This window comes from Gossypium hirsutum, chromosome D04 (genome assembly GCF_007990345.1).
Source record: "Gossypium hirsutum isolate 1008001.06 chromosome D04, Gossypium_hirsutum_v2.1, whole genome shotgun sequence".
NCBI classification, from domain to species: domain Eukaryota; kingdom Viridiplantae; phylum Streptophyta; class Magnoliopsida; order Malvales; family Malvaceae; genus Gossypium; species Gossypium hirsutum.
In genome coordinates, this window is record NC_053440.1 from 1,003,024 (window position 1) to 1,014,075 (window position 11,052).

An 11,052-nucleotide genomic window follows, 5' to 3' on the forward strand; every position below is an offset into this window, starting at 1 on the left:
TAAATCCTGAGTTAGTCACTGACCATTCGTATGTAACTCATGTGCTTTGACATAAATAGGGGCTTATGTTCTAAAGATGATTGAGCCCATAGTCGGTATGTTAGGTACATGACTTGTGTATGGCATGACTTATTAGCAACAATGGAATTCATAGCTCAATTAAAGATTTAACGGTATCTTCTTGTTGGCATTGTGTGGATTGATAAATATGGAATGTGGTCACGAGTTGCTTGTTCTCGAACAAGCAATTTATCATTGTCATTTGTTGACAGTAATCATATTAATCATTAATAAGACACAATGATGACAATGAGATAAAATATGATTGTATTGAGTGTACGGATTTAACTCAAAGGAATCAAGGATATCATATAAGAGTAACACACACATGACGAGGTCATTGAACAAAACAGTTGGATGAATTGATTTCTTAAAGAGTATACAATAAGGAGTTTTCAATCATGGTACTTCTTGTGGACTGACTCCATGATTAAGTAAATTACGAATTATTAGAACGATGCTTCTGGATATAATTGCAATTACTCGAGCCTAATTGTATATGTTCGATTGGTCCCTCCGCTAGCTCAACAAAAGCTCGATCAAATTGCATTTGAATCAAAAGAAAATTCGATGACTTTGGAAATAATTTAATTGAGTCAATTTATTCGATGTGGAATTAAATTAGGTAGTCGTGAGAATTGTTCAACTAAAAAATTTGATTAAAGAATTTTCTTGAAAAATTAATTTGGAAATTCTTAGTGATTTTTGGGAAAATTAATTTTGATAAAATAAAATAAATAAAATAAAATTAATATAATATTTTCGAAAATTAATTTTCAAGTCAGAAAATTGGCACAATGGGTAATTGATTTTGAAAATTGGACCTAAGATAAAAAAAATTGGGCCCAAGAACCCCAAAATCGAGATAAAAAAACTGGTCAAACCGGGCTTGGTATGTGAAACCGGACCAACGGTCCAACCGCTGTCATGAGGGTGTCGCACCTGTGATGGCACTACTGGACACGACGGTGCTGACAATGATATTCCAGTGAATGACAGATGGTCAACGACGATGGTTCTTCGGTGGTTGAGCAGTGGAAGAAGTACACTCCTATTGGGACTCTATTAGAGAATTTGATTTAAAATTAATTATTCCAAAAATAATATTGTTTTAAAAGATTTAATATTAAATTTAATTTAATATTTATTGTGATAGTATTGTATTAATATAACATTAAAGTGATTAAGTTTAATTATAGTTGAACTCTTTAAACTCTCCCTATATAAAGAGAGCATTGGTTTATTATTTTACAAACACTTAAATTTAAGAGAAAGTTTTAGAGAGAAAATTCTTTAAAGAAATTATTTTAGAAAATTTCTAAAGATATTTTTCTTATTTACAACTTGACCCAGAAGTTTAGAGAAATTGCAAAATTACCTCACTGATAATTTTGTGGAAAATTTTCTGATTCGAAATAAGTCCACACTCGACAGATGTGAGTTTGAGGATAGCGAAAAAGACTACTCGGTTGAAGCATTCATCCTAGATGAATAAAAAATGTATAATTTTGATTAAGTGTTTATTACTTTAGATATCACAACCAAGTTCTAGTTTTGGAAATTTTTTAAAACTCTGGTTTTTTCCTTAAACTTATTTTTCGTTGCATTTTCCAAATCCGTTTTTCCAAAATTGGTATCAGAGTTAAGTTTTGCTTTATCTATAAGTATAAACAGGTAATTAAAATAAATTTCTCCTCTTGAATGATTCGATTACATAGAAAGTGGCATTCTCTAGATCTTATGCATGCTTTGAGTTATATATGGGAATATATGTGATATTATATATTTGTTATATAATTGTTATTTTTGCTAACGTTGTGGTTCTTAGGAAATAGACTATGGACTATCATCTCCACGTATGACTTTTTTTTTTAAAACATTCATAAAACTCTTGTGAGTCGGAAACAAACATAGGACTTAAATGTAATTTTTTTCAAAAGGAGTTCATGATGAGAAGAAAATGGAGTGATGGAGATTAAAGACCCAATGAATGCAATGTGGTGAAAAACTATATCATTTTTGTTTTTCATTTATTTTCCAAAAATAGAACCATGGAAACCTTGGTTGACAATTTTATTTTAATTACTCATCTCATTATATATTTGTTTTATAATATTTATATTATGTAATGTTATAATTGTGATATATATATGTATGAGATGATCCACAGTTAATTGATTAAAAAATAAGAAGTGTGGTAATGAGAAAAAACATATGTTGTATTGTTTCATTCACTTCTTTAGGTTATTCGATTGTTGTGAGAAGTGTGATAATGAGAAATGTGCATGTTTAGGATTAACTCTAGTAAGGAAAAACTTTGTTTTAAGTGGTCAAATATGAATCACCTCCCTTTCATGGGACTCTACTTTGTGCACGATTCAAATTCACTTCTTTGATTTTCCTGTTAAAAGAAAAACGACGGAGAATCAAAATTGTTTGTTTCATGATTGATTGATTCTTGTGAATATTAAAAAATTGTCATAGCATGCCATGCATATATTGGATGCCATATCGATTATGTCAGAATGTCACTAGGACTATTGTATGATCATTCTTGAAATCTAGGATAAAAACATTGCATGTTTTGTTTTTTCTTAAATATTGACTGGGAGAAGATCATTGAACAAGAGCAATGGCCTCTATTGATGGTCCTGAAATGATTGTATGATAAAGTTTCGTGCTTGTTCCTACCCTAGCCACACCCCAAGGTAAACTTTATCATGTGGGTTCACTGGATGAGTTTCCTTTTAAAGACAATTAGTCATGCATGACTCTCAATGAGATTGTCCCAAGATACCTCACAAATGAAAGCATGTTCATGATGAATGTTGAGTTAATGGTTACACACTGAAGATCGTCTCTTATTAAATAGTTTCCCAAGAAACGATATTTAAACTAGAGATGATGCTCAAATGTTAAACAGTCGTTGGTTCGTGTGGAGTCTTGAGAATTCAGATTTACGAACTGATTAGATGTAATTCATGTTCTTGATAGTTAATCATGGGACCCCAAGGTGACATGTTTGATGGGTGTGAGAATGATCGTTAAAAATTTGGGTTTTAGTTTCTGTACTTTTATTTTTAAGAATTTAGTCCCTCTAGCTTTTAGATTTCAAAATTTAGGTCCAATTGATAACATTTTTAAATTTTTTTTTGTCAAATATATTGATGTGACGTTTTAAAATTTTTTTAAAAAATACTCACTTGATAATCATGTACTAAAAAAACGTTGTAATAAACTTAAATTTAATAAAATAATTTTAATAATATTAACAATTGAATATGAAATTTGAAAAACAGAATGACCAAATTTTTAAAAGTAAAAATATAAGATTAATTTTAAATTAAAAAAAAAAGCATAAGGCTTGGGGCACATTTTAGCTTTTTTTTTTAATAATGATATAAATTATTTTAATCGTGACATTAGATTTTCATTTTCCAAAATAAGCTGAACCCACTAAGAGCATATATATATATATATTGATTAGATTGAAAAGCATAACATGGAGGGTTCCAAAAAATGATGGCAAAGAGCACATGGGGTTTGTTCACAAAGGAATAATGGGGTCACCCACTATTTTGTCTTTGTTGCCTTTTATTTTAGTCCATAAATTTCTTCTTTTTTTGGTGAAAGTTTATTCATAATTTGATTGTTAGATTATAGAAAAAAGAATGCATCCATAATCCTTAAACAAGGGTTTTGGAAGAAATTTTCCATTTTTGTGAAGGTTTTTAAAATTTCAAAATTAAATTTATTTATTTGGATAAAATATATGAATAATTTTAAATTTTGTAAAGAATTTTAAAGGGGATTTGAGCACCTCGTAATCTTTTCTAAAATTCCATTTAAAGAGGTTGTTTTTTAAAATTTATGATAATCCTATTTTATTTAAAGATATAAAAGCTTAGTCGACTGAGTCTTAGCTCGACTGGCATCAATATTATTGTCAGTGCAGGAGGACGTGGGTTTGAGTGCGCTGCAGTGCATTATTCTCCTATTTAAGGGTTAGGGCGAGGCTATAGGTAGTTTTAAGCATTATATCAAAAAAACAAATATGATAAAAACTTATAATGAGATTAATGTTAAAAAAATATAGAAGCTTAAAATTTAAATATTATTTTTATTTAATTTAATAACATATTTTATTTATTTATTTATTTTTAATATAATTATTTTTTTAACTCATGAAACTTTAATATAATTATTTTTTTACAATACTAACATTTTAAAAATCTTTAAAATTTCAAAATTTCTAGTCCAAACACCTATAAGGCTTTTTCTGTTGAGTTGAGTATATTAATTTTCAAAATAAAAATGTAGAATTCTAAGATATCGTGGGATTATATTTGTTGAAATTTCAACCACAAATTTACTAAAAATAATTGCATATAAGATAAACTATAGAGGTATTTACTTATGTATGCCTTTAATTACATTTTGTTTATCAAAACTTCAATTTGTTACAAAAATGATAATTAACATTACTGATTTGTTATATTTTAGTTATTAAGTTGTTATCATCGATTAAAGGCATGATAGAAATCTCACATGGTAAAAATATTGTCATTAAATGTCAACGTGTAATCCATGCTATTGCAAGGGGCAAAGTAAAAATAATAATAATAATTTGGGCCGAAATTAAGTAGTATATTCTTATGATAGCTAAAATGCAATTTCACAATTTTAATAGCTTATATATTTATAAATTTTAAAGGATTAAATCAAAATTTTATTATTTTAAGGGGGAGACCAAAGTGTAATTTTACCTTTTACTAAATTAAAATCTTGTAAAAATTAAAGAGCCAAAGTGAAAATTTTCATTTTTAGGGGAGGTCTAGGCCCTTACCAACCCCTGACTTCGCCCTTGGTCTTTGCCACACAAGTAATTTAAATTTTTTACTTTAACATTTGTAATTTTATAATGTTTACTTTACTTTTTTAGCATTTAAAATCCTAAAGTAAAAGGGAAACATTCTTTCATGTAATTAGACGGAAAACAAAAGAATATAAGAAGAAAGCAAACATGGAGGCACCCAATGTCATACTTGTATGCTACTCTTAGAACCTAGATTAGTAAAAGATTCTTTTGTGATAACCTAAGTAGGAGATTTTTCTAGTACCAAATTTATGGGAATGATATTAGGAGTTATTGTCATTTTTACCTGATTTGATTCTTTTATGGTGCCTCGTGCAAGGGTGGTGCTACTTGGAATTTTAAGAAAAGTGAGAAATATAAAGAGGGAGAAAAGTAAGGGGAAATGTTCTAGATTTATTTATTGGTTTTATGTATGGTATGCAATGAGTTTTGTTACCACTACGTGTCTTGCAACCCTATCCAAGTGGCAACCCGATTACCCGAACATGGTGACCCGACTTGGAAACCATAACAACTTGCCTCCCATCGTGTCCACGGCTTGCCACTCCCCTATTCGCCTGATGGCCATAGCTTGCCATCTCATTTTTTGTACCGTATCACTAGCTTGTCACTTCATTATCTTGCCACATTCCCTAGCTCGCCAGTTTGCCAAGTAGCTGATTTGCAGTTCACCGCTTCCATGTTCACTGGTTAGTCAATTTGTCACTCTCCTACTCGCAGGGTGGCCCTTTCAGAGATACCTCTGAGGTTATGTGTCAAACCTAGAGGGGTAACGTGTCATTGTGTATGTCACCTAGTTATCCCCTAGCACATCCCATCAGGGAACTGTGCCTAATAAATATGAAGATAACTTCCATGAGTAGGGGACTAGAGAAAACAACCTTCAAAAATTGGTGTGGTGAGCGTGGAGACATTTTTTGACCATCAAAGTAAGCAAAAAGTCGACATGATTGTCCGCAATAGTTTGATTTTTTTGCAGACTGGTTTGCCAACCAACCGGAAAACCTTGGCAACTTGAGTTAGGAAGACACCCACCGAGCTTTCAACCTAAATTTCCCCTCAGATTAAGGAACTCCTAACCCTTCTGACCAAGGGACCTCCCAGTAGTAGGTTGCAAATTTGCAGGACTAGGTATGCATGTTAAAGGAACAAATGTTGAAACAGAACGTGAGGTACGAGCAACAACGATTTTTTCATCGGGAGCAACTTAGGCAAAATGAGGAAATGATGCGGGAAAGGCAATCGGACTATTTTGACCACCACGACAACATCGTGCCTTTGTAGGAGGAGGGCTACGGTGTGCATGCAAGGCCATTGTAGTAGGAAGTGGACGCCTTGTGCCGGGATGGCAAGCATTACACCTAGATGTGTAGGATATGGACTGGATTTTCTATTTTAACAATCCTTTAGCCTCAGAAATCATGGTTGTGGGTTTTCCTCTAGAGTTAAAAGTGCCAAATGAGGTTTTTTAGGAAGAAGAGACTCGCAAGCACACCTGATGCAGTACAACTATTACATGAATGTCTAAGGGGCTTTTAACGCAGCAAATTGTAATTCCTTCTTCATGACTTTGAGGGGAAGTGCAAAGGATTGGTACTTGTCTCTATTGTAGGGATTTATTCGAAGTTTTACATAGCTTAGGTAGATTTTCTTGGGAAGGTTTCGTGCCCAGAAAGCGATAATAAGCACTCTGATGGGTCTGATGTCTGTTAAGTAAAGGGAGGGAGAGTCATTGTAGGAGTACATCAAGCATTTTCATGCAACCACTTTAAACACGAAAAACTTAGAGGACCAGTGGGCCATTGATGCCTTTATCATGGGGTAATAAATTGGCATGTTTGATATTCTTCCACGGATAATAAGCCACAGAGTTTGGTAGACCTCTATGAGAGGGCTCACAGGTTCGCGAAGGCAGAGGAGGTGATGAGGACAACTCACATGTTCTATTTTTATTTTCTTAGATAAAAATATAAACTTTAGTGTTATTTTTCACCTCTATTGTTACCACATTCATCTTCTTTAAGTAATTATAAAAAAAAACTCTAAGCTTTTTTAACCTTATTTTTGTGCTTATTTTAATGTATGCTTTAAATGTATGTTGGGTTGTTGCTTGTATGGAAATGATGTTAAGTAGCTAAATTTATGGTGGTTGGTTGATAGAAATGTTGCTTGATTAGTTTTTGGTACAGGGACTAAATTATAAAAACAGGAATAAATCAAATAAAATTCAAAACTTAGAATTAACGTCTCTAGGTGAAAACATAGATAGGTGAGACCGAGAGGAGATCCTATTGAGCACTAATTTGGTTGTCCTGAGCTAGTTTGGTGAGGTCGAGAAATAAAGCTGACTAAATCGTCTAATTAGGTAAAATGGAGACCAAAAGGTGAAATTGAGCCAATTGGAAGTTTAGGCTTTTTAGATCCCTAATCCAAAGACTAATCAGCAACATGGAAGTCAACCAACCGCTTTGCTTATTGAATTGTTAATTACTTAATTTATTATTTTACAATTTGGTCCTTTTTAATTTTAGGTAATTAATTAGCATAATTAACCCCGATTATGAATTGTCGTAATATAAGACTTAGTGAGTAGTTAGCTAGACTTCTTGGTTACATACTTGTTGCTTAGGAATCACTTAGTCCCCGAACTTTCTTGGGTTCAATCCTTGGAATACCTAAGTGTTCTATTGTAACACTATAAATGTTTCAACTCTACCTGTCACACTTTTAGTACATCGCTAGATTATAACTATTTTTTTTGTTGATTCATAGCCCTGGCACACTCACGTCGGGGCACGGTCAAAGCACGACCACACATAGAGACATGACATACCACCCAGGAATTTTTGCAAAGAAGACATTTACTATGGTTAAATGATAGAAGCAAAGAGTGTGCGATGATAACGTAAGATATGTCATGAAAATAAAGGAAAAGTTATAAAAACAAGACGCCATTAATATCTTCAAAGATTACAAGTTACAATAGTATTTACAATGAAGTATTACTTTTATCTTCGGATGGTGAGTGCTCGGGCTAAGAAGATCATTTTCTTCTTCTTCTTGTGACTCGTCCAGGGTAGATGTTGGCCTCAAAGTTTCATCATCAAAGGGGTTGTTCCTTGAAGATTCCCTAGTAAAAACGAGGGGTCTTATCTCCTGAAGAAAATAACGTGAGTTGTCCTTAAATGGACAATAAATGTTGAAGTTCAAACGACGACTACACCTAATCATATCGAAGAAAAAACCTAGGGTTCATCCTGTAGGTGTACATGGGACCAAATGCCACTTGCATGGCCAACATGGTCCCATCTATGGTAATGGTCGGAACGGTTACTTAAACATCCTTCAGCCTTCTTTGATCTTTCTCTCTGGCCGCACACATATGTTGTAATTGAAGGCTTAGATCTTTCATTTCGACATCCCATTTTTCAAAAGCTTCCCGTAGACTTAGATTATCCTCAAGCAGCTAAGCTTTGACATTTTCATCCAACTCAGCGCACAGTCGAAGTCTACCATTCTCTTTTTTCAATCGCGTGTTCTCACCTTAAACCCTCCATAAGGTTTCCATCAAATCATGATACTGTTGAATCATATCAATCAAGCCCTCTTGAACCAAATGATCACCCTCTTGAAAGTCGTTTGATGATGCATAGGAGGTCTCAGTAGCTTGATTAGTGTCAAGATAAGGCAATATTGCTAAGCTATATCTTGTTTTAAGTTAATTGGTCAATTCATCAAAACAAGTTTGAGAATTAGATGCATAAAAGATAGAAAAAATTACCAACAACCTCAGGAGAGCTGCATCTCATTTCTCTCCGGATAGAGGCTTCTAAAAGAAAAGAAGTTAAATTGTGCCCACCATCCAGGGTCTTAGTCTTACTACCACATTCAACAATATAAGAGTGAGGCTTCATAGCAGGAAGAAGTGTGAAAGTATGAGCCCCTCTGGAAGGAATATTTTGAGATGAGACGTTAGAAGGATTATTTCTGGAAGGATGATGTTTCTGAGGGGTAGGAGTAACATATAGAGTGCCTCTTAGAGTGGCAGCTAAGATATCCTTGGAAATATTCTCCGGAGGGGGACTCTTATGTGTAGGATGAGAACTAGTGTCTCGAATAGTAATTCCCCCGTACTTTCGCAAGGTGCGTTTAGTTTCTAGCGTTGCTATCCTTTGCCTCTTGACAAGATCAATGACTTCTTCTACTAGTCTCTTGGACCCTAATCGAGATGTGCCCGCTTGTCTCTCCCTTTCGTTGGACTTGAAATTTGTAAAACAATATAGAAAATAAGTTATCTCAAAGTTGTAAAAACTCACAAAAAATAAGCAAATAACTGTCATTTACTTATCAAAGTCCTATTGGCTGCACAGATATAATCTTCAAAGGAAAAGCTAATGCCAGAAGAAGAGGCACTCACTGCCCCATCCGGGGCAATCATCAACAAATTTTTTTATACAATATTGGGGGTAGGGGATGAGAGTAACATGATTCAAACCTGTATTAAACAAGTGTCTGATAAGAGTTTTAACCACTGCTCCATACAAGTTAAGACATCTACAACATGTTTATCTTTTAAATATTATACAAATATAAATTTTTAGTATATTTTAGATATTTTGCTTATCTATTAATAATGATTACTTACATTAATTATATACAATTAAATTTTTTATTAAAAATAAAAATAATTAAATAAATATTTTTACATAGCATAAAAAACTATTCTTTAGTAAAATATAATCCATGCAATTAGGACCGTTTATAGAATCTAAGTTCAAAAACCGCGATTATCGAAACCGAAACGAATTCTATTTTTTATTTAATATATAATTAATTTTAATGTTTATAATATAAAAATAAATATTTTATATTTTAAATAGTGAAAATAATTTAAAATTTCTAGAAAAAAATATATTTTTAGAAATATTTAAAAGCCGAATAAGTCTAAAAACCATAACAAAAATTAATAGGAAAAAATCGAGAATCGAACTAAATTATGATTAACGGTTCAAAAAATCTGATCGAATCGAATCGGTGTCACCTTTGCACACAATAATACAGTAACCTGTATCAGACTTTTACGTTTCATTAGTCCCATATTTTTTTTTTTGAATTGTAACAAGTACAATATAATTTTAAATACAAGTCCAAGTAATCGTAAGTATCAAACTATTACAACCTAAACGAAAACTTAAAAACCTATACAGACAATTAGATATGATAAATCTCGAATCTAATTATTCACAATCCAAAACCTCCACGTTTACCGAAGTAATTCCTTATTTACCCATAAATTTATGTAATAAATCTATCCAGCAGACAATAGTGCCAACAATTTCATTGTTGAAAACAAAGTTGTGCTTTTAAATATGATAAATTTAATACATATTTAATATTTTAATATGTTTAATAATATGCATTTTATATTGTTTTCATGCTTTATACAACTTACACATGAGAATTACAATAACTTATCGATGTTACCAAAATCATAGCTATTATCACATTTCCATCTAATTATTTTTTAATGATTTAGATTAATAATTCGTTGGAATATTTAGAATAAACCAAAAAATATATATTTGTTATCGATATTATTTTTCGTCAACTGAATCGTAAGTCAGATAGTATCATTGTTAATAATTAAGAATATGTGCATTCAAGTGCGACTTTTCTTTCAATTTAAGAGTGAAAGAAATTGTGAATAGAAGTAAGCTTGCTGTAAAAAAAATATTAATTTTAATAATTCATTTATTTTATTATATTATATTATAATAATATTTAAAATATTCATATTTATATAAATTTGATACTCAAGAGATAAGATGGTGTAATTGCTTATATTCATGTAATTCCTCTATTCTCATCGTCTTCTTAAAAAGTTGGCAGCGTAATTGTGTGAGACCTATTAATTATAATAAGATAAAATGACTTTTTCGACTCTTCAATTTTATATAAAAATAAAATTATTTTAGCTTTTTATTTAATTTTTCAACTCGTTTAGCCTTTAAAATAATGCATTTTATCAAAGTACCCCGAAATGAATGAAAAAAATTAATGTTTATTAACTTTGTTGATGTGGTAGCCCATATGTATGCCACATCAACAATTAATTA